This window comes from Cyrtonyx montezumae, unplaced genomic scaffold, assembly GCF_038088225.1.
Source record: "Cyrtonyx montezumae isolate F1298 unplaced genomic scaffold, pur_monq_1.0 scaffold_3, whole genome shotgun sequence".
In the NCBI taxonomy this organism is placed as follows: domain Eukaryota; kingdom Metazoa; phylum Chordata; class Aves; order Galliformes; family Odontophoridae; genus Cyrtonyx; species Cyrtonyx montezumae.
The window spans coordinates 103,508,085-103,533,193 of NW_027072034.1; the positions used below are offsets into that span (position 1 = coordinate 103,508,085).

A 25,109-nucleotide genomic window follows, 5' to 3' on the forward strand; every position below is an offset into this window, starting at 1 on the left:
GCTACTTATTAATTATAAGATATGGTCTTTGTAAACAACTGACTTAAATTTTTAAGACCTATGTTGTTGCTGATGTTAGTCTGGCATGACTGAGAATATTCCTAAATCTTCCTTCTCTTGAAAGATTCTGAAAATTGTAGAGTGTTTTTTGCTTATTTTTTAACAGAGGAATAGAATGGCAGTTGGCAGCTGAGAGGATTTTTTGTGTGTATGCATGTGTGTTCTGTATAAAATCTTTAGCATGCAAGTGATCTACAAAGCTAACAGAAGCGTGATATTACTGCAATTTCACGTTAGACATTTGCAGTGAAAAATAATGCATGGGACACAGTCGTTATGGGAAGGAAAGACACTCAGTCCAGTGTGATTTACTTACAGTTCTTTGATACTGTAGTCTATTAATCATGTTTTGATAGGTTGAGATTTTCTGTGTGGATCATTGATTGCTGTTTTAATCCATGTTTATCTCAAAATTGGGTGAAATTTTAGAATCGATTTCCATAAGAAAGGCAACAACGACTTTTTACTGTGTATGTTTCATAGCTGGCATTTTGTCTGATTCTAGGGTTGTGGGGTTTTTTTTGCAGCAAAAAAACTGTAAGGAAAAGCTTATTGATTGCTTTTTGTGTTAAAGTAGATGATGAGAGACTATTAGAGCCTGAGCTGATGAGATCTGGGGTGTGGATGGCAATAATTTAAAGGAAATTATAGTTTCATTAGCACTGATGTAGTCTCTGTGGCTGTGTTTAACTGTCAGTGTAACTTCACTATATAAAATGGACAGTCATGACCATCACTGATCTTGTGCACATATTGTATCAAAAACTGAAATACACTTCTGTCTGAAGTGAAAACTGAAATGACTTCTGTCATTTTTCATTATTGTCTGTATCATCACCTTCCTTTTCTGAAATAATTTTGTTTGGGAAATCCTGCTTGGTCATTTTTTTGTCTGGACACTTGAATTTATCAAGGCTAAATCATAGAGTTATAGAACTGTTTGAGTTGGAAAGGACCCTTAAAGGCCATCCAGTCTAACTCCTCTGCAGTGATCAGGGACGCCCACAGCTGGATTAGGTTGCTCAGAGCCTTGTCCAGCTTGACCTTGAGTATCTCCAGGGGTAGGGCATCCACCGCCTCTGTGGGCAACCTGTGCCAGTGCTTCACTATCCTGACTGTAAAAACCATCCTTATACCCAGTCTAAAACTCTTCTCTTTTGGTTTGAAGCTACGGACGGGAAAAAAATAAAATAAAAATCAGTAATATGTATTAATGGCAGGAGCTAATAAGACCTAAAAAGACTCTCTAAAGAAGGTCCCAGTTTGCTGACTATTCTGTAAGTACTAGATTGTGCTGGTCCTCACAAGATAAGTCAAGAGTCTAAAGCTGTATGTATGTTTGAAGCAGAAAGAAATAGTCATGATAGTGGAATTTTTTAGTCGTGATAAGTTCTTAGGAGCTGATATTTTCTGGAAAAAGTTACCCTGGTGCCTCTTAGAATGTGATGAGGATGTTGGAAAAGGGTGGAAGGGAAAGGGCAGCAGTATTGTGCTACCAAGTTTCACTTCTCCAGAAAGCATAGTCAGAGTTTAGATGAAACATATTGAAAATGCCTGTAGTACTACATATTCTGTACAAGAGATACAAGTGGAATTTGAGAAGAGGCCAAAGAAATTCATGGTGAATATGCTTGTCAGCAGCTGTGAAATGCAGTACGAATGCATCCACTGACTCTGATCCTGAGACAACAGATGCTAGAAACCATGGGGATTGAGGGTAGAATCATTGTGTGCTTCTGCTGTAGATTACTGAAATATTTGCTACTTGTTCTTTTCAGATATAGGGTATTTGACTGAATGAATTTTTAATATATAATTTTTTTTTCCTGACCACGGTTAGTAGTTTATATCCACTTACCTAGTCTGGAAATATACTGATGTCTTCCACTCTGGTGCTTAACATTAATCTTTCATGCTGTTTTTGTTGTTGTTGTTAACTCCAAGCAAAAATAATTTGTACTTTATATTCACTATCTGACACTGCCCAAACTTATTATCTCTTAATATTTCTATATAGAAGCAAAATCACTCCCACTGCATGCTGACCTGTTTCACTGGTGAATCTTCAGGTTTTTAACATGGCGGGGATAGTTTTAAAAGATACAGCCTTTCAGTAATAGCTAAATGTAAAGATAAGTCTGTGTGCTTGTTTTTTCTAGTTTCGATTGTGTTGGTTGGTTTGGTTGTTGTTTCTTGCGTTTTCTTGGTTTATTGTTGTTATTGTGCCCCTCCTAAAATCAGCATGTTCTTTTTTACATGTAACGTGTGACAAAAGCTTAATTAACCAGAAAAGGAGAGCCTGTTTTCTTCAGCTGTTTTGCAAAGTTGTTAAATGAGCAATATGTTGAATCCGCAGGTGAAGAAAGGCAGGTGCCACAGTGCTGCAAGGACAGGTCCCAAACATCTCCCTCCCCTCTTCTCTTTTTCCAGCACTCTGTAAAGGAAGTGTGTGGCTTTCTGCGGTAGCAGCTAGCGCGTGGTTCCCATCTGATGAGCAGAGCCTGACACTGCTGGGCCTCCATCCTGGCTGGCAGCAGTGATAAGTGGGATTGTCCTCCTTGAAGGCAAACAGAGTCACTAGGGAAGAAGCAGCATCTTCAGTGCAGGCAGGACTACTGGAGAAGTGGCCTTCTTCAGGGAGAAGACACAGGTAGGGGAAAGCATGAAGACAACATAAGGAAAGGCAGAGCTGTCAGGCCACAGGATTTCCACTTGGTATTTATTTGCTCACTGTGTGCTAGTGTAACAGAAGGGATCGTGCTGTAGTCACTTCCTCGTCTCTGAATTGCAACATGAAACCTTTCTCTCAAATTTGTAGAAACTAGCCAGATTAAAAAGTATATATTAAACAAAGGAAATCTAAGAAAGAATAAACAAACAAAAAAAGAGTTCAACAGTTCTGTGTTTGTTTGTTTGTTTATAACTGGAGAGTCAAACCCCATTGATAAGTCAAAGCCTTTGTCTGTTTCTCATATTTAAAATAAAAAAGTCTTTTAGCAATTGCTGATCTTTCTCTGTTAGAGAAGATTACTTGAACTATGAACCACAGTTTCCTGGATTTTTTTTTTTAATGGGAAATAGTTGAAGTTACAGAAACACAACTTTATGTGGTTAGGAGATGGCAGTCACTTGCTGCTCAAACATATTCAGGATAGGTCTTTCATTTTTATAGAACTATGACCATTTAATTATTTGTTTGGAAGGCGTTGTGTTGCTTGTATTCTTCAATTAAATTGTAGACACTGAGATAAACAACAACAAATGCTGTGAAATCACAGGACAAAAAGGCAGACTTTTCCCTTAAGAACTGGTATTACAAGTCCTTTGGGCTTTTGTGCAGCCACTGGCTTTCCCTTTGGGGCATGTGTTACAGCTGAGCTGGAGGGAGAAAAAAAAAAAGGTGGAAAAATACTATTTCTAATTGTGGTATGGCAACTGATCATCTCATCTTCCTTTGTATTGCTTGTCTTAAACCCTAAGTCTTGCAAATGAACCAGGAGAACTGGAGTAGGATCTGATGTAATAGTTTTTGATCTTAGAACTGGAAGGGTAAATGCCATTATAACACAATTGTTTCTGTTTACGCTGCAGATCCAGGATCACTCAAAATGTTTCCCACCTTGTGGTGGCTGAGTTACCCATTTATTTAAAGTCCTGTTGTTGGCTTTTGTTAAGGTAGCTCTGAATTCTAAACTGCCTCCATACCCAGACTGCTTCTATCTGGACTTGTCCATTCTACTCCTGGTGGTCACTTGTTTCTGTAGGTCACTTGCTGAATCTGGAAGTTTGTTCCCTGTTTTGTTACTTGGTGGCTATGTGCAAAACTTGAGTTGTTGTACCGTTGCTTCTTCCTTCTTCACATGCCTGGGTGGCAAAGCTTAAAGAATGCAACTTAATGAGACAGCAAGTTACTAGCTTTGTTTACAGGAAGGAATTTGTCCTTCTCTCTCTCCCTTTCTCCATCTGTTGACACTGATGCTCATCTGTCCCCATAGGCCAGCTCAGCCTGCTAAGTTATTAGACCAATCCAAGGGAAAATTAGTATGTTTCTGGCAGAGTAGTGACCTGAACTGGCTTGCAGCACTGCCAGAGAAGAGTCTCAGCAAGGAGAGGAAGAGCAGCATGTTCCTTCATCAATCAGTAGCTTGACATAACCAACCTCTTGGGCTGCACACTGATTATCTTGCCTTGCCTCTCTAGAGGATATTGGGCAATCATGCATGAGTTTCACCCTTTGTGTACCCATTCTATGGCCCTTGTCAACACTCCTCAGCTACTGCATTCAGTCACCATTAACCTCTGCAGTAATGGGCTGTCTCCCAGTGTTGCCTGCGGATGAGATGTCAGAGCTGAGTTAATGTGACAGGCTGGCACTGGTATGAGCGCTCATGTTCCTGCCCTCCATGCTGAGCTGTGCAGCGCTGTGATTTCTACCACACATCTCATGGAGCTTGTCACCTTGTAGGAAACACTGGTTGAGCTTGCTGACCTGAAATAAAACTGTTCACTGCCTACGGGGATTTTCTTACTGGGTTACATTGGTTGATCTTGGGCTGATGTTTTGATAATGGAGAATCTTGACTATGGTTGCATGGGGGAAATGACAGGAGTGTGATCTGTTCACGTACTAGAACCATTAGACTAAAATGCAGCTGTTAACGTAACCCACATCCTTGAGGGTGTCATCTTTTCCTTCCTTGGCAGAGAGGGGAAACTTCTGAACATCTGTGTGGTGGTTTCCATCATCCTCAGATCCTAACAGCTGACTGCTTGACTTTTTAAGCCATGTGCTTTGTTGCCATGCTCAGGCTCTGCAGTTTTACTGTCCACCTATGGCACGGACTTCCTCCCTTCGTTTACCACATACCCATTACTGACAACAGAAACCACGTTTGTCTGAAGCCTCAGTGTTCTAGGCAGTGCTCAAACAGAAAGCAGGTGATAGCCTGCACATCAGCCCAGCAAGAAGGTGCAGCAGGAGGAGGTAAGAACTGCTGCCCCTCCGCTAAGCATGCCTGGCAGTGGTTTGTATCTGGCCTGCTGCACTGCATCACTTTTTACTGATTTTACACCATCCCAAGAGTCAAGAAATGGACAGCAGAAAGGACTGACAGGAGAGTGGACTTCTTTGGGGTAAAGGTTTGCAGTACCTTGCTAGGCAATCCCATTGCACTATGAACAGTGGGGAGCCAAGCCAAACCCTCTCTGTGGAATATTGCAGGGGTTTTAAGTCTGGCTTTTAGCAGCACCCTGGAAACTGTTTTGGATTAGTGACAAAGCATGCTTTTGTTTTTACCTAGGGCCAAATTACCTTGCTTTTGAAGAACTGGGGTGGAAAGGAAGAAGGAGAAGGTTAGTAACAGTGTGAGACAACTGTATCTGCCTTATGGGAGACGTGTAAGAGGTGCCTTTTTAGTGTTGTGGTTTTAAGTCTCTTCTTGGATTAACAGAGATGCCTAAAGATCTGTTACCAATAAACAAGATAAATATGTAAAAAAAAAAAAGGAGGTGTTCTTTCAAGGTAGAGAGCATTGACGTTTTGGAATTCAGAAGTGTTTTTCTTGAGTTCTGTGCTAGAAGGTTCTCAGGTTATCGATCCTTCAGATGGGACAAAAAACACTTTTTCTCCATCACTGACTTGCAGAAACTTCATGTACTTCTGATACAGTGTTGTCAGCAAAGCTCTTCCAACACCGTGCTTGAACTGAGCCTGCAGTAGGAAGCCAGCAGAAGGCAGACAGGCTGAATGTTGGTCTGTGATTCACTGTCACATGAGCTGATTTGTTTTCAGGGGTGTGTGTGTCAATGTGGAATGTTGCCCATGTAGCTCTTCAGTACTTGGTACAACTTCTCAGATTTCCTGAGAGTGCTTGTGATCATGTAACTTTTCTCGACTACAGCTTCGTCAGATTAATAATATGCAAAAGAGGTAAATAATTTGAGCCCCCCTTCCCTGCAAAATAATTGCTAAGAATGCTTGTAAAGTTTAGTTTGAAGAGTGCTCAGAGGTGGAAAACAGAGTAAATGTCCTGTATTTACTGTGAGACAGCTGTAAAAATGCTTTGGAACAGGAGTGATGAAGTCAGATACTGAGCCAGTGATTTTGTGCTGAAATAACTCAGTTTTGTAGAATGTCACTAGTCTACTGTAGACCAAAACCATGCTGGTTTTAGTTTGAATAGTTATTTTATTCATGTGTATAAAATGGCAGCAACCACACTGTGGTGTGATTTTAATTATCCACTAATGAGAAAATTTCATTTAACTAGCTATTCTCCATGCTCATTTGTATGCTTTTAAAGAAATTTAATAAAATTAACTTTATTACTTAGTTTATTTACTTTAAAGTTCAAAGGAGTGTTCTAATGATAGTTAAGACATAGCTGTCAGCGTTGTGATGACTTAATATGACATTTGAGTGCAGGTTATACTCTGTACTATCTCTTTTCTTGAGTAAGGAATGCTGGATACAAAACTGCCGTGAAACCAGGGCAGGTTAACGAGATATCCCCATTACATCTGTTTTAATCTCCCCTAAGTCCCCTTATCTGCTAGCTAGACAAACAAAGATAAAACAGTTAATCTTTTACCTTTTTTAAGATGGAGGAGCTAAGCATGTGTTTTGAAGTTAGGCTTTGTTGATGTCTTTATACCTGTTTTAGCGTTGCTTCTGGAAATGAAATAAAGCTCACAATTTCCTTCAACTTCTTAAAATTCCTTCTTCCTGGAGCATATCAGGAGCTGGGGTTGCTCTCTGTGAGCTGTTGCAAGTGATGGAGTTGCTTGACAGGTAGGAGATGGACCCTACAGAGCAGGTCAGTGTTCTGATCCGATGTCTTCATTGCCTTCCATCTCGGGGGCGTGCCTCTCGCCTCAGACTTCTGAGATATCAGCAGAACCTGACAGCTCAAATGTCATCCCTCCCACACGGCTCATGTGAAAGGGTTTGAAACAGTTGTGACACCCACAAAGGGGAGAGTTTGGTGGCTTGTTGCAGCGCTGCTCCAATGGCCCCTCACCTTTTCTTCCCTTATGGCGGTTAGTAGTTCTATTTATATAACTCTTTTTGCTGTTAGTATTATTTTGCAGCCATTTATTTTAGTTTTCCAACCTACAGTGTTGCTTGTGTGAAAGTGGAAAATTTTGCTGATGGATCCCACCTGAATTTAACATCTGCCATCTACATCTGCAGTATACATTATCAGTGCTTGTCCTGGGATGGAAGGCTGGTGAAGTCTCATGGGCAGGTGGACAAAACAGGACGTTGGGGAAAACGTGTTGTTTAAAATGTGGGAAACAGAGGAAAACATCTTTGCAAAGGCTTTTCTGGAGAAAAGCAGTGTTCTGTTCTAGACTTGCTTCATCTGGAAGCCTAAGGGTATGGTCTTTGAATTAGTGGAAAAGAACTTCAAAACAGGCACATAACCCATGCACTGAAGTTCTTAGTCTAGTCTCTCAGTCCAGTCTTGTATAAACTTTGCCATTTAGTCACTTTTTTTATTTAATGGCACATTGATGACCCAAATGAGTGAGATTTGCATCTTTAAACACCCTAGGATTACTGGCTAGTGTCAAGCACAGCAAATTGCAACTTCCACTTTGAGCTGTTAATAAAATACATGCCCACAATAAAAACAACATATGAGAGTCTGTGTCAAAGTGCTAAAAATGAGTTCCCTTTAGATTTCAAAGCTGTGTGCACAGAACTCATCATCTTGAGAAGAATGTGCCAAAGTTTTGAAGTAAATAGGGGAAAATAGTCGTTTTCGCTGGTTTTGGCAAAAATCCCTTTGCTCAACATCTGTAGTAGAAAGGAAATAATTAGCTGCCCTCATCCAGGGAGCTGTCTCCTCAGTGAAAAACAGATATTCATAACAATGGATTGTTTTGGGAGTGCATTCTCTATAACCCTTGGCAGTCTTCCTTCAAAGCAGTCCTGCAGGGGCTTGCTTCTGCATAGCCTTGAGCATGAGGCTTCAGAGTGGACCTTGGAGGAAGGGGCTGCAGGGAGATGTGGTTTGGAGCTGTGGTTGGAGATGACCTCAGCTGCAGTGAATGAAGAGCTGGCTGCTGTATTCTGATTCATATTATCCAAATTGACAGGGCTGGACTATAAATCCTGGTTTCTTTCTCCTCCTGGTATAACTGCATGCCAGCCCGGGACCACGTGATGGGAGAGCTCACATGTGAGCAACAACAAAACGCTACTTGCAGTAACTTCTCTTTTCCAGTGAGCCCTTTCACTTTTCAAAAATTTGCATTTGCACAGTTCAGAGTTCACTGTAATCTCTTTGTGTTGTACCCTTGGGCACAGGATCTATCTTGTGCCATTTAACAACTGATTTTAAGTGACTGCAGGGAGTTTTAATCTGTGCCAAATAGGATAGCATTTTTCATTACAAGAAGACTTTTTTGGTCACTGCGTCAGCATCCTGCACATTATGTTTACATTGTTCTGGGAATAAGTTTACATACACATTAAACAGGGAAAAGTACTATTAGAGACAGGCACGGTGTGCTGTAAATGGAGAACAAAGTCCCAGCCACAGGGAGTCACTAACTTGTCCTTTAACCTTGACTCTGCTTTATTTTCAAAGAGCAAGCAGTTAATAGAGGCAAAACTTTCATAGCAGTTGGAGCATTAGACAAAACAATTTACAGTCGTCCCTCCTCCTCTCTCTCCTCCCTTCTCCAGCAGTGTGTAGTTACATAAGCTGATTTCTTTGTTTTTCCTCTTTAATAGTGAGCAGGCTTCACTTCTTTCTCTAAGCTGACTGGCTTGCAAGCTTACGTTTTTCCCCTCTAAACAGGCTGGCCTTCAAAGAGGAGGAGCACAGCGTAATTGAAAGAGCCGGCATGTAAACTGCCGGCATATGCTGCGAGAAGAACTTTCTGACAGCTTACAGTTGTGTAGATAGGATGCATGGGAGCATGCTATAGGGTTATTACTGTTGTGAAAGCAATTCCTCGTGCAGTGGTACCGGATTAAAAAAAAAAAAAAAAGTAATTTAAAAATGTCTTCTGAACCAGGTAAGATTGAATGGGATGCTTCTGTTAAACTTTATCTCGTCAAGCCTTGGGGGATTTGGCCAGAGGCACAAGTCAGGTTTTCTAGAGCGGTGCCTTGTAGCAAATAAACATGTTAAAATCCAGCTGCTGTGAGGCAATACAACTGGAATGTGGTGGTATCTTTTTGCTCTTTTTCTGAGTAAATGAGATTCCAGTTGCTTGAGCTGCTTGCCCAGTAAATCTGCCACACGGAGAACTGTGTTACTTTTGGCTTGTTCTGCAGCTGCTTTTACCAGCTACAGACTTTCTAAAGCAAGTCAGTTTTGTGATTTTATTTCTGCTTCTGGCTCGTTTACTGGGCTTATAGTGATCTCTTCATAGCTGCAAAGTTTCTATAGTGCACTTCAGTAAATCAGCAGTTGAAATCGCTCTCTCATTGTTTTAGGAAATAGGCGTACAGTTCTGACATGCTTAGCTTTTCTTGTGTGATCATGCAATAATCTATTTAACTTGCACTTATGCTGCTGTTAATATACAGAATAGGATTCCAGAATAAAACAGTACCTTCTCGTACTGCACTTTTTTTTGATGAAAGGTGTGAGGTTTTGCACTGCAAATATGTTTCTAACTTAACTTCTATGAATACTGTTGAAATTTCTGCCCTACCTGTGAGTGCATTTTGCAATTCTGAGAAAAGTTCAGCTTTGCAGTAAGTTAAATTAAAAGGGCTTATAATTAGCCCTAATAGCTACGTATTTTTATTTCAGCTCTCCACAGAGCAGGTGAAATAGGGCTGTGGGAGGTTTGGGTTCAGCATGTTAGTTTCCCTCTGGAAAGCCTTCTGGAAGTGAATAGAGGAAAGAGAATGACTGCATGGGTAAACTTGAGGGATTTGCTAGAGGAGCTTGGAGCAGATGCATGCAGATGTCTCTGCCACCTGACTTCAGTGTTTGTGGGCATCTGATTTTTCATGTCTTCAGAGAACCCTTGTTTTAAAATCTTTATCCTGGTTCCTTATCTGTTCCATTACCTTTTTCCCTCCAGATATTGATAACCACTTGGCAGAATGGGAATCATACTTCTACTCTCATCCTTTATGTATCACTTTTCTGAGTCCTGAGAAAACTAAAAAATATTTATTTATTTATTTTCAGCCAGTCCTACTCTTAAGAGCAGTTTTCTGGGATCTATAGGCATATTCTTTTCCTGTAAATGCAATACACAACCCTGACTGACTTTGTGGAAGTGCCATGATTAGTATTTTTGGCATTACAACTCATCTTTTTTTTTTTGCCCTTTGGCTTATATTTGGTCATTTCTTTTGGCAGAGGCCTACAGTATGCTTGCTTATAACAAAGGCAGTCTGAATGTAAAGGACACTGGTGAAGCTGTGATCTCTGAGTATACCCAGAGATTGTGGTATTTTTCAGGCAGTGTCTTTGCTTCAAAACTGGTTATAGTTTATACAAAAGCAGTCAGCACAGTAGTGGACTGTCTTGCAAATACCTGGCTTGAAGGGCAAACAGAGGGATCTTCTAGCAGTGTGCTTCTAGAGCATGTATGTAGAGCAGAATGGTATCAGGAAACCGAAGTACGTAGACAGTATGTGTTAAAAAGGTGACATGAAGTAGTTCCAGTTTGTGCAGGTTTGAAACCAAGCGGACATATATCCCTTGACATTCCTATGTTGCATCAGAAAGACATTTGGAGTTACTGTTTCTGCTGTCTCCTGTTGGAGCACTGCCAGCTTACTGTCAAAGTTGGGTGAGATGGAATCACTGAACCTGAAGGGAGAGGACCTAGTCAGGGATGTAACTTCACATATCACTTCAATCATTGCTCCCACAATGTCAAAAACAACCAGTTGAGAGTGTGTCTCATTGCCTGAGCAAAGGAAATCTTCCAACTACTGAAGGCCAAATACACAAGTTGCATAGAGCATACCTTCTCTCAAGCTTCAGTGTGTTGGAAGAAAGGATCTTCATGACTTTCTTCTTATTCACTGTAAGGTAAAAACGTCACTGAAAAACTGACCTCAAGCAAAGTGATCGACCCACAGAAGTCACCAGAGAGCAAGGTGTTCTCATTAGCACCATCACTTCCCTCTGCACTGCCACTGCAATCCCTGGAGCCTTCTGCAAGTCTTTTCCATGCTAGGTTTTATGTAAACAGAGAAAGCCAGCCTGATGGCTGTAAACCTGGTGAATTGCTTGTGTCTTTGCTAAAAATACGAACAAGCTATGGCATGCTTCTTTTCCTGGTCTTTCCCACCTGCTCTGGGCTTATGATCCTTATCAGACAAATGGATTAAACCCTTAAGGGAGTGGAAATGCAGTGGCTGTGTGTTCGTAACAGTTGGATGGGCAATACTTGACAGGGAGGAGAGTAGGCTGTAAGAAAACACAATCTTTGCTTTGTTTTGATATAAAAATATTTAACATATTGTGGCTGCTCTCAGTTGCTTGTGAAGAAGCCTATACAAGAACAGCATGTCACTTGGTTGGGGGGAGAGTGGAGAAGGGAAAAAGAAGGAAGGGAGCAACAACTGAGTAAGGGCATAAAAGGTGGAGAGGGCCTGGAGTGCTGCCAAAAACTTGCACTGTGAAAGAAATTGAACATTTAGCTGTAGACAAATGTTACAAGATTTTTGTTTGTAGGTTGGTTTTTATAAGGATTAATTTCATAGATTTTGTTTGGAAGACTTTCTTCCGCAACAGCAAGCTGTTACTTTGCTGTTGTTTTTTATTTTAATGAATATTTTTGTGCTCTTTCTTCTGATGACAAAAAGTGAGTCTTTAAGAAAAATGATAAATATTGCATAGGAGTCTTCATAGTATGGCTGCAGTTCTGTGAGCAGCTCACCTGATCAAATGGGAAAGTGCTGCCAAGAGGCTGCCCAGTCCTTCTCTGAGACTTTCCCAAGACATTTCAGCTCACACACAGGAGAAAATGAGTGCAATAAAAACAGTGTATTGTTTTCTGCTGGGATTCCATTGGCCTGGAGTTAAATCCAAGAAGTATTAGAATTGGTAAGAAGTAAGTGATGAGAATTCAAAGGATGATGTGGGAACGAGGAGGTAAAACTTCCTCTTCTTTGTGGGTTTGTCTTTTGGTTTTGAGCAGCCTTTTTTGGTCTGTCTTGAGACCATAAACATTTTCATTTTCAGAATATGTGCAAAGTGAAAGGTTGCAAGGCCTTCAAGTGTGCTGGACAGAACTTGAGCTCTTTTAAATTTGTCTGCCTTCATGAAGTGTTAGTGGGTTTAATGTATTTTTTCTTCTGCATGACGTTTTCTTGCAGCATTTCCTATCCATTTGTTCATTTGAAGATAGGGAAGTTATTTAAACAATCATCTGACTGTTGAACTTTTTTGGAATAGAGTGGTAATATTAATCCCAGTCAGCATGGGGATAAACAAAAAAAAAAAAAAAAAACCACAACATTTTAATTCTCCAAATTAAGTTTTTTGAGATGTAACTTTAAATTCATCATATAGGTTTTTTTTTGTTTTGTTTTTTGTATTTTTCAAATATATTTTAAATCAAATTCTGGGGAAAAAAAAGACAGAAATAATAAATTTGCTGTGAATCTGTTCATCTTGCCATTTCATAGCATAAAATGTATGATGTTGGAGAGGTGATGGCACTGATGTGCAGGCATGTTAAGCTGAAGGGAGCTCTGTGACCAGCAGCACAAGCAGGAGCTATCTCTGGCAGTGTAAGGCTAAGGATCTATCCCTCATTTGGATTCTAGGCAACACATGTTAGTCCTCCTTCCATAAGGATGATTAGAAACTGGTGAGTTAGCGTGATGATCTCTCTGTCTTGTTCTTTATAGGCAAGACATCACTTACAAACTGGCACAATTATTGTAGGCTCTGAGAAGACTGCACAAGGAAGGTCCTTCTTAAATAATTTCAAGAAGGCCCTAAGTGTACTTCAACCAGGCTTTTCGTGGCTATTCTTACTTTCTCTCTTTTTTTTCTCCCCCTAACCAGGTCAAAAGCAGGAAGCACTTGAATTCTTGTGAACTGTCCAGCTTTGGGTTCTTTATATTTCTGTTTTGGTTCAGTGAGCCATTCCCAGGGAGCTGCTTGTTTTTCTCTGTCTTGTAGATGATGGTTGTTAATTACTTGGCGGGGAGACCGGAGTGCTCAGGGAGACTGACAGTGGGCTGTGTGCCCCTGACTTTGGAGAGGAAAAGAGTTCTCTGCTGAGCAGCTGGACCAGCACACACAGCTGCACTGCTGGTACTTATTTACAGTACTGCAGCCACATGTTTCTCTCCATCCTCTCTTTGTCCTTTATCAAGTGCACAGTTTTAAACCTATTTCTTAACCTTTCAAATAACGGAAAGTGTGGCTGGCATCCTGTTGTGGTGCTATTGTGCAGTTATCACCCTGCAGCCTGTTCTTTAATTACAGCATGTTATTTCAAGTCTTGTTTCACGTATTTTAAGAAAAGAGATATTTTATTTTTCTTCCCTCTCCCTCCTGATTGCTCCAGTTGTAATGGTTGAGAAGTGATTCAGTGGAATCAACATTATCTAGAGTCTCCTTAAAAGGGAGTCTTGTTTTCCTTTCACGTTTGCATCCTTGCCCGAGCTCCAGTGCATCTGAGGTGAGTGAAAGGATCTAGAGGAGAGCTAGCTGCTGCTATTTTTTTTTGGTGGGATTACATTTCTGATGGCTTAACCTTCCCGGACTACATCCTGAAACTAGATGCTTGCCAGCACTGGTGCAAAGAAAGCGCTGGCAGCAGGCAGCCGGGAGGGAAGGGAGTGGGTAGAACTACTTGTGTCCATTCTGGCTGGCTCCTGGATGGCTTTGGGCTGTCACATCTGGCTCTACACATTGTGACCACCTCAGCAGCTGGGTGTGGGAAGTAATTCCTATCTATCAGGGGTAATTCTATTGGCTGGTATTGAATAATTAACTTCTGTTTGTATCTTTGGCCCATCTGCATTTCAGATAAAATATGTATGTATTTATACCTTTAAATTGCTTGAGTGCTATTAGTATGCATATTTATACAAGATGTGCTCAGATCTTAAGAAATAATAGATGTCAGTTACACTTTGAGCCTACTGTAATTAGACTGTTTTTTTTTCCTGTGGGTCTGTGGTGTTCAGCATCCTGTTTCTAAAAATGTTTTCTTAGTAATTAATCTTTTAAAAACAGAACTAGCTGAATTTGTCTCAACGCATGTGCATATTTTCTAAAATAGCTCTAAGTTGAGATTAATATGAAGTAACTGGGCAGAGTAGAAGATTATATCTCCATGATTGAATTGCTGGAGAAGTCTTCTTAAGTAGAATACAGTGATGGAAATAGGAGAATTTATATTTAGATCATACTTAAAATCATAGAATCCTTAGAGTTGGAAGGGACCTCTGAAGGCCATCTAGTCCAGCTCCCCTGCAGTGAATAGGGACACCACAGCTAGATCGGGTTGCCCAGGGCCTGACCCAGCCTTGTGTTGATAGTCTCTAGGGACAGGGCATAGTCTACAACACTAGGTAACCTGTTCCAGTGCCTCACCACCATTACTGTAAAAGATTTTTCCTTATATCTAATGTAAATCTCCTCTTTGAGCTTGAAGCCATTTCCTCTTGTTCTATCCTAAACCCTGCTAAAGAGTCCATCCCATTCTTTTCTATAGTTCCCCTTTAGGCTGTTATCAGGTCACCTTGCAGCCTTCTCTTCTCCAGGCTGAACAGCCCCACATCATTTCTGTGGCCCTCCTCTTGATGCACTCTAACAGGTCTATGTCTCTCCTGTACTAAGGACTTCACACCTGGACAAAGTGCTCCAGATGAGGCCTCACCAGTGCACAGCAGAGGGGCAGGATCACCTCCCTCATCCTGCTGCCCATGCTTCTTTTGATGCAGACCGCTTATCTTTTTTTTTAATCTATTAATATTTGTCAAAATCTAAGTACTACAATTTCATAATGGCTTGTAATTTACAGAAGGAGAAGACTTTCTCATTCTCCGAATTTATCATTGCTCTTGCAGAATATCTGTGTACTATCTTGAAAAATTCTAATGGCCTGTAGAAAATACAGACATCTGCATTTTTTCCAAACATGGCCCCAGTGCTGCAAGTGCTCTCCTTAATATGGAGTGTTAGACTGCTGCTTACTACAGTGTGATGCTGGTTATCTTACATTTGGTAACAGGTGGAAAATGTGTAAACTGTAGACTAGACAGATCAAGCAAAAGATATGTTTAGGGCTTAGTGTTGCAACCCTCATCCAGGTGAGTGATTCCTCAGTGATCAGTGAGTGTGCATATGCAAATTGGGTGTCTTATTAAGTAGGAGCTCAGGATATTAAAAAAAAAAAAGATTGCCATCTGTGTAGAATATGCTGATATCAGTTGAAAAGTCAGCAAAAAAATTTCACTGCTTAGTAAAGCAATTGCTGGGCAGACATTTCTCACCTCAGTTCTACAAAGAAAAGTAAAAGGAAAAAGTGCTTTGGGAAAAACTCAGCAGAGGTGCTTCTTGCTAACCTGTCCTGATGGCAGAGTTCATGAAAATGGCTATTAATACAGTATGAATTTGGGAAAGGCACACAAACCTTACTCGGCTCCTTCCTTCATTAAATATGTGGGATGTTGTAAAAAGGTCACAAGAACAGGGATGGAAGGAAATGACCTTCAGAAAATGCTCACCAACTTTACCACAATCGCTAAAGGGAAGAAGTGGAAGTGTGTAGTCAGTAAGCTCCTAGGACTGTAAAATATAACTGTGTGAGGAGTTCTGGGTGTTGCTATCACATATTATGGGAATAGCAAAAGGCTGCAGTAACAAGGGGAGGGAGGGAAAAACTGCTTGAAATTACCTGATGTAGAGATGAGACAGTATCAGCAGCATAGCTGAACGTGGCTTCAGGATCAACTCATTCTTCATTAACCTGGAGTGTTGTAATTGCTGCAAATTAACTTATACATTTTCTTTTATTTTTTCTTCTTAATATATATATATATTTTTTGGGGGGGGGGTAAGGGGTCACTTGTAGTTGTCAGAAACCTTGGTAAACCTTCAGTATTGGAGATAGCCTTCAGGAGAAAAAAAAGATAGTTGTACTATTTTCTGAAAAACAAATGATGGTCTCTACACTGATACATATTTTAAACGTAAAAGAACACTGCTTTATGTTTTCTGTATAGATTTTGGGCTTGATAATTTCACGTTCAAATAGCAAGTGAAAGCAAGAGTTTGAGGGAATGTTTTGTAATGGAGGATCTATGTATGTGAGAGTAGTTCCTGATTCCTGTAAGCAGAATTTATTTTGCTCTGAGCTCTGACTTAATTTATATATTTTTATGGAGTTTGCTGAAGAGTTGCTTCTCTCTGACAGCTGATTTACATTTGCTATTGGCAAAACCAGTGTGTTAGTGAATGTGACTGCTAAAGACCTTAATGTAGAAGATTTTGTGGTTTTAACCGGTCACAACTGTTCAGTTGCAAGTTACTCCTCTCAAACCACAAGCTGTGCACTAGCTGCTTATTCTAAACCAGCAGCATCCAGTCCAGGGAGTGCCAGAATTGGGCTCTTCTGCCCTCTCTCTCCACCACCTCTTATCCCTTTTGGAAGAGGGAGCAGCTGATGCAAGTGTCTGGGGTCCTGCCTTCTGGTGCAGATGCTTAGTCAGTAGCACAGCCCACTGACCTGCTATCTCTCATCCTTCTGACAGGAGAAGATGGAGGAGTAGAAAACCACATCAGATGTGGCCAGGAGAAAGGTTTTAATGATATCTCAGTGACTTGCATCTTCTACAACCCTCCATCCCTGCAGCCATCAATAACCTCAGCTCTATCAGTCTTCCATCTGTAAAGTGCCTCAGCATCCATTTCATCAGTTGTACCCTCCAGAGACTGTGTGGTTAGGCAGCAGAGGCGTTGCTAGGTTATGGATAATGTTTGAAGAGTAGTGGTCCAGCAGGGAAAAGGTGCAGAAGGTGATGACTGCAAAGGCCCATTCTGGCAGAGAGTTTTTAATACCATTTTTGGAAGCCATACAGTAACCACTGTTTCTTTTTCTGCTGTATTTTGCACTAATAGTTAGCATTGATAGTATATGCCACTCGGTCTTCTATCAAATGAACTTTTATTTTAAAGATTCTGCATGCTGAAAGTTGAGGGTTTTTTTGCTTGCTTTGTGTTTCCTTTCCTCATTCTGCTTCTCTGCATTCCTTACTTCAGAACATGCCCTTCTAATGAGGTTATATTGAAATCCATGCATGCTGCATGAAGAAACTGTATTTTTTTCTAAGGAAATCAAACAGCTTTTTCCTGGACTGAGCCCAGAAATGAAGTCTTGTATGGTGCTTTTCATTTTACTGGAAGAGCACCAGCACTGAAAGATATGTTATTGTGCTAATCCAAAATTTAGACAAAAGTTAAGAGAGAGCCTTATTAATTGCTTACTTATTCCTTTTATTAAAACCACAGCAGATGCACAGGCCTGCTTGCATGGAAATTACTATTAGATCAGAGCTCAAAGAACAGAGATCACAGCCAGACAGGGAAGAAGATATGCATCATGCTGAGTCTGCCTGCAATAGCCAGTGTTGGCACAGCATCTGTAGGGAATGTGAAATTCACCATTCAGTCCTTTACTTTGTGTGATATGCAGCATACTGAGACTGAGATCAGGAGGTTACTGATGTTAAAGCTTTTGTTAGTATTTAATTATTCTTTTTAAAGGTTTCAAAATGTACTGCATAGAAAGTATGATGCCTGTTCTAAAAGTGTTGCCTCCTATTTAATTATGCTGGCCCACAATGTCAGAGACAGATGTTGGTGATATGGCAGTAGAGGTTGAAGAGTCCTGACAATATTCTGTTGAATTTTGTTGCCACGTGGCAGGTGGCAGCAGAGGGGCAGTGTGACCAAATAGCATCTGAAATGGAGGTGCGTATGAAGCAAAGGTGTGTCACTGAATTCCTCCATGAGGGAAAAAGTGGCACCTACTGACATTTGTTGATGCTTGCCAAGCAATTCTGGAGACCAGAGGATGTGAGCACAGTGAGGTGGTGCGTGGTGCATTTCAGCAATGATGCCATTGTAGCAGCTATGAACCAGTGGGTTACCTGAAATGCAAAGGCTAATGGTGGTGCCTGGGCTGAAAAAGAGCGCTTTGTAGCTGAGAATTTGCTCAGTCAAACAGTGTCATTATGCTCTTTGCGTCAGTTTTAGTATAGGTGGAAATAAATAGGAGGTATTACTTTCAGAGTGACCTATATATTTGGCATCCCAGTTTTAAGTTCAGCAAGGATTCATCTTTTCAATTTCTTCATTAAATATTGCGGAGCATTCAAAGAATTTATTAAACAATATCAATATACTTTTTCATTTTTTTCCTTGCAGTAAATGCTATGAAAATATTTGTTAATCCTAGGAATGTCTCCATGCACTGATATCAGAAATAAAAGCCTTAAAAGTAATGTACATTTTTCTGTTGAACTTTGGATTTGTTTGTTTGGGTTTTTTTGCCTTTGTCTGGAGAACTGCTTTGCAAGAAAAATCTCTATATTTTTCTATTTTGCTAGCATATATATCTCAGCAAATCCTTTACTAAAACTTGATCTGTGTCCTATGTTTTGCCAAGATTTCACTCTTCAAAAATAACTCTTAAACTTTCTGATACTTGCCTTTTATTTTATTTTTTTGACCAGCACTGTATTGCAGAAAGCAAACTAACTTCTTCAACTCAACAGCCCTTCTGACTTCAGCTAAAGATGTATTTTTCTTTTGTTATAGCATTGTATTATGAACCATTTGCATCGTTACAGCAGTGGCTCACCACAGTAAATAATAACATTTACCCTTTAGAGCTCACCAGCTCAGAACAGGGTTTAAATATGTAAGTTTTGTACAGTTCTATAGCTGCAAAGCATTTACAACTCTATCATCACTGTGATGGGGAAGGGGAAGATGTATCCAAACTCAAATATGTAGTTACCTCAAGAGGATAGCAGTTGATAGAATTTGGCAGAAGGTATGTTTTTGGTTTTGTTTCATGAGAGAAACTTGGACCTCCAGACTTCTTATTCTCTTCTGTACTCCTGACTTCCATAGTTTGGGTTAGTCTAAGCAGTTATTTGGGCGCGCAGTTAGTAGTATACATCTCATGGTCTGATGTGTGTTCCTCATGAACAAAACAAACTCATGTTAGTTATTAGGACGTTAGTGTTGAGGGCAGATTTGGGCACAGCTGTGGGTAAAATCCATGACCTGACTTACTAGATTTCCTGCTCAGGCATCAACAAATCTGTTACTACAACTCCCTGGCCGCCTCCTTGTTTGTGCCCAGGAAACTGCTATTCTTTATACCTGCCCTGTTATGGTTCCCAATATGTTTAGTGACTGAGAGAGGGGGCTGAATGAATCTCTAATTTTAGTGTCAGTGCTACTTAGTACTGATTTGACCCGACCAGGTGATTGTATGGCTAGATCACTGTGGCTAAACTGATGTTTTTGTTACAGGTTCAGTAGGGAGAATATTAGGTGCACCTCCATGTGTGTTGAAGACCAGGAGCAAGGGTGAAGCTTTGCCTCAATGCTGCATGAGAAAGTGTGGCAATAGAACATCAAGATCACGGAGGCTATTCTGGGAACTTAACACACTGGTTTCATATATGGTTATATAGTTTGAAAAGACGTAAAACTGATTCTGAGACTTAAATTTTGCCTCCTAACAGTCATGGGAGAATAACTGTTTTCCCATAGGCTAGGGTTACATCCAGAAATTCTGCATTTCTTTCATTCAGAATGTACAATCAAGAACAAGATCACAGTGGCAATAAAAAATTAAGTGGTGCTGGAAAAGTATGGATGGTAGGAGTAAAACCAGATACGATAAAATTTAACGATCTTCAGCTTGTCTTGATGAAGCTGGGACTGCTGATAGAGAATCTGTGCAATACTAAAATATTAGTTTAACCTTTCGTAAATACAAATAAGCAGGGTTTTTTTTTTTTCACGTTACTGACATTTCAAGCTGGCTTAATGTTCATGACTCCCAAGTTATTTTAAATTACAGTACTCTGGAAAATTAGATAATGTATTTCTTAGTTTCAAGCATCTTCCAATTTTCTTGCAAATTATGAAGGAAGCAATAAAGTGCTTATCAAATTTGGAGTGTTTCTCTTTTCTGCTAGTTATTTATTACCTCTGCTTTATCACTTGCATTCTTGAACCCATCTAAAATTTTTAAAATCCTTAGCTTCACTTTAGTGTATTTAATCATCCCCAATTACAAGAGGCAGTATTGGTGATGTATTGGTGAACATAGGAACTGGATAGTTGTATTTCATTGCTTGCTGCATTTGTGAGTTCAGGAAAAATCTCTCAGTCATTATAACACATAAAACCACAGCAATATGTGTGTGCTCCTTTAATCAGACCACAATCTGTCACAGTGGGAATTTATTTCATGCCAGCAGAATCTGCAAGCTTTTGCAGCATGTCTGGTTTTTTTTTTAATATATATATATATTTATATACACATATATATGTATGTAATTGGATTTTAAGTTGCACTTGCAATGACTGCATTTCTGAAGTGTAGACTGTCTTACTCCTTGCTTAAATGGACTGAATTGAATAGCCCTACTGAAATATGAATGAGCTTTAACAAGACCAAGTGCTGATCCTGCATTTGAACAGACTACCCAGGGAAGAGGTGAAGTCACCCTCCCTGGAGTTGTTCAAGAAAAGTGTTGATTTGTAGATAAGGTGCTGAGGGACACAGTTAGTGGGCATGGTGGGGAGGGGTTGGTGGTTGAACTAGATGATCATACTCATCTTTTCCAACTTCTATGATTCTATGGAATGTGTGCCAGAGCTTCTGGAGCAAGCATTTGGTATTTTTGTATGTGCTGAAAACGAATATATATTTAAAACTTTGTTTATAATACACTCATAAGCCTTTGTTACTAGATACAGATCTGTACTGAATATTCCCATATTTCTGATTTTTTTTTTTTGTCTCTGTCACCTGGAAGGCATTATCTTTCACTGGCAAAAAACTAGGACTTAGATTACCAGGGATGTTAAACAATGCTTCTTGTCCACAGAATGTAACTACTTGATTTTGCTTAGAAGTATGTTGTAGCTAGATTACCTTTTTCCATTCCAGCTTTCCATATGAAGAAAGCTGAACATATTTTATTTATCCTATTACGGCTATATTTCTCTTCAAAACATGTGGATTGGGGATGTGAGATGGTTAACAGAATTACGAGTTTGAAATGTGTCTTAAATGTCTGTGATGTGTCAGTCTGCGGCAAATACGCCTTCTATGTAGAGCAAATTGCTCATATAATGGCTCGTGCAAACAAGAATGAAGATAGTAAGTTGTGGCTGTTAAAAGAAGGCCATCTGTACTCCTGCCCCTTACCTTATGCCAGCCAGAAGTGCTTGAATGGCCGTGGGTTCACTTACCCCATCTGTGTAATCTATCCTACTGTTGTGTTGTTTCTAGTGCTTGTCTCACTGTGTGGTTCTTCAAGTGCTGGTGTTAGCCTGGGAGCAGCTAGGATTGAAAGCTGTACTAAATGGTGGCAGGGTGGGAGACAGAGAACAAAACTGCCCTGTTCAGCAGCAGCTCTGTATCTGACTGTGAGTGTTAAATTTCAACAGGAAAAAGCACGGTGTTAAGTTTGTGTGTGTAAAGTATATTCCTATTCTGACCCTGTCAGTACCTTGCTATCTTAGAGAATCCTTTTAATAAATAATAACTAACAAGTCTGATAGAGATTTCCAGCCTTGGCCTGAACAGTTAACAATACCCCTTTTAGTGATCTGCAGTTGTGGAGCTGGAGGTCCTAAAGAAGTGAGTGATCTGTCAAACCTACAGTCAGAACAGTTTTCATAAAGCTCTAGGGCGTCACGCTTTCACACATTGCAGAGGTGAAAGACTGATCTGAATGTAGATTTCTAACATATGCTCAGTTGCCTACATAACGTGTGGGATGTACTGATCCTGCCAGAAGTTGCTGTTTCTTAAAATTGTTTCTAAATTGGAGATTTCCAAGTTAGAGTGTGAGCAGTTACAATATGACGTGGGATTTTGTGGTGGAAGGAAATTTGGCTCTTGGATGAATACGAAGAAGACTTGCTCGTACGCCTTGTGCCATCTCCTTGGTCTGTCCAAGAACTTCCAATACTCCACTCTGTGTAGAGTACAAGACAGCTTTTTGTGTGTGGAGATACCCAAGGAAAAAAAGCTGAAGAATTTCTGCCTGATATCATGGATGTCTGAGAAGCATCCACATGGAGTGGGCCTCGTTAATGATTGTTCTGGGACCAGTCACCTTTATGTTCTTCAAGATGCATTGCTAACTGAATGAAAGGAAGAGGGAGTGATGCCATGTTGCAGCCACAGGTATCCTGCATGTGCTGTTACCTGAGCACCAGTGCCTTTGCTTGGGGTGTTGTTTATCTCAGCATAAACTTCTGCAAGTCTGAGTTTGCAAAAGCAGCTTCTTGATGCAGCACTACTTCAGATTTAAAATAAATTAAGCTTCTAAGAAATAAAACATGAGTACTTGAAAATATTGTTGCAGACTACTGTGCTGAGGAGCCTTTAAACAAAGGGAAGAAATAGCTTTGGAATCTCTTTCTGCTGTTTTTTGTTTTTGGTGTGTGTGTGCTTGGCTGTTGCTAGAAATGGCTTGATATAATGGATTTTGCCTTGGGATAGGAAGATGCATTAGATCAGTGCTTCCAGACTCTGCAGATCAGTTGTTTAGAAGACAGCAGAGGATTACCCTATGAAATGAATGGTTGGCTGGGTTTTGAATTTGCTTTTTTGGAAATGAGTAAACAAAACCCTGATTATACTTGCGTTTCTGCCTGTACAAGCAAGCAAAGATAAAAAAAGATAAAAATGATGGCAGATAAAAACAATAAATGTTTCAGAGTTTTCAACTCAAATAGAGTTCAAACTCTACCGTAGTTAAAATGAAAATAATTATGGCAACACTGCAGAAAAAGAGAAGTGGAGATTTCTCCCATCCCTTGTTCCTCCCTACAGATAAAGTTGTGGATTTTTTTTATTTAGAGATTAAGGAACATTAACTTCAGTGAGTTATCAAGTTCCTTCATAGTAGTATTTGAAGTCTTTGATCATGTTTACGGAATGAATAACTTCCACACACTCACACACCCAAAAGTGCACAGTGTAGGTCTACATGAATATGTTCTAGTATGTGCTTTTACTGCAGTTCCTATTGTTCAAATATGTTTTCCTTTATTTTTTCATCCAGTTTTCTTACAAAGGACATCACGCTAGCATTCTCAGTTAAAATAAATAACAGTCTGCTATGAAATTAAATAGAAATGTCAACTGTCTTTGTGCTTTGCTTTCATTTTTAATTATATAATTAGTAGCTCTTACCTACAAAAAGAAAGGGAAAAAAACATTTTGAATTTATAATATTTTATGAATACTTTGAATTTGCTAATTGAATGTCTGAACAAAAATGCTGTTTTTTCAATGGTTCTTCATCTGAACAAGCTTGTTGATAATAAAGATAGCAAGAAGGTGGTTAGAGATTATAAGCTTTCTCTAGAATAACCTGGGATAGTCATAGGGGGAATATTTTTTTATATATGCAACTCTTTGAGATTTAAACAGTATAATAAATCTCAATGGAAGGCAAAGTCTCTGTTTTTACAGTGAAAAGCTTCAAAGTGAAAACAAGCATTCTGATTTTCCCTGTAGAAAAGCAGTAGCACTTAATGTATGTGTTTATAATCATTCTGCCATGCGTTTATTTCTTACTCTTGTTTTTTGAACATATTTGATTTTCAGGCAGCAGCATCTGTCCAAAGTCTTTGATATTGTCTAGATCTTGTCCAACAAGTGCCACAACCAGGCTAGTCGAGCAGAATGTACACAATGAAGCGGCTCAGGGAATAAATGGAAGTGTGCCAGTCAAACAGAACCCACGTTCAGCCTCAAATCCAAAGCCACAAGGTAAGTAGTCTTAAATACTCCGGTTAGGTAATTTGTACTTCAGCTCGTACATTCATAGAAATAGAACACTTTGAAATGACTGTACTTTTCACAGAGAAAATAATGGGGTAACAGATTGCTACAGAAATACAGATGTCCTGTGAATGTTTTGAATCTGATAAGTTGATATTTCACTGAAAAAGGTTCTTAGAAGAAAAGTTAGTCTTACTAGCTACTATGGTTTAAAAAAAAAACAACTGGTATAGATACACCTCTGTACTTGCATCACAATTGTCTAGCAATCTGCTGTGTGCTTACTGCCAGGTAACAAATGTGAAATTCTTTCTGTGCACAAGATGTGAGAACACACCTAAGCCCCTTGTTTGTATTAAGCTATTTTCAGGGCTTATATTTCATAAGGATTATCAGTTTTGAGCTGGAAGGTTCTGATGCTATTTTTGGATGAGATGGAGAGTGTAGCAGGCTGACTAATTAACAGGAAGAAAATTCAAGACTTCTGGGATTCGAGTTCAACTGGAGTCTTCCAGTGGGATTATGTGGAAAGAGATGAGAACTCAAGACTTGCACAGTAAAAGCTCTCTAGTATGTCTGCAAAGTAGTTGATTTTCATTCTTCCTGTACATAAATAGTATTTTTAATATTCAAAGATGGATAGATTTGTAACCTACATGTTGAGAATACATATCTAAACCTCAAACAGTTTCCTTGTGCTCTTCTGAATGTTGATCATAACAAATGGACTACACAGTTTGGAAATCTTGAATTCTAAGATAACTCTGGACTGATGTCATTTGGAAGTGATGTGTAGTAGAAGCTTCATTCATCTCAAAAAGTAAAAACGAGAAAGTTTTGAAGACTAATACCATGATTCCACTCAATGAATTGGATTCTGAGGCACATTGCTGGTACGGTAGAAGCTGGAGACACTTCTGTAAAAGTAGGTCACATCTGAATCATGTATAGAGACTAAAACTATGTAGAACTTTTATCTACATAGTTTGTGGATTTAAATATCTGTCTATCGATCTGTGAGAAAATTCATCTTG

At 39.7% G+C, this 25,109-nt stretch overlaps 2 protein-coding genes across 4 annotated transcripts in view; both read left to right on the forward strand.

The window, feature by feature from the left end:
- Positions 1-23,178, forward strand: part of RESF1 (retroelement silencing factor 1) — a 307,071-nt gene extending 283,893 nt beyond the window's left edge. For all 3 annotated transcript variants that reach the window (XM_065742637.1, XM_065742635.1, XM_065742636.1), the window contains one exon: positions 23,169-23,178. The gene's annotated coding sequence lies outside the window, so the exon portion shown is untranslated. The remainder of the gene's footprint in view (positions 1-23,168) is intronic.
- Positions 1-25,109, forward strand: part of FGD4 (FYVE, RhoGEF and PH domain containing 4) — a 105,272-nt gene that overhangs the window by 44,948 nt on the left and 35,215 nt on the right. Inside the window, exon 2 of the mRNA XM_065742645.1 lies at positions 23,899-24,063. The gene's annotated coding sequence lies outside the window, so the exon portion shown is untranslated. The remainder of the gene's footprint in view (positions 1-23,898; positions 24,064-25,109) is intronic.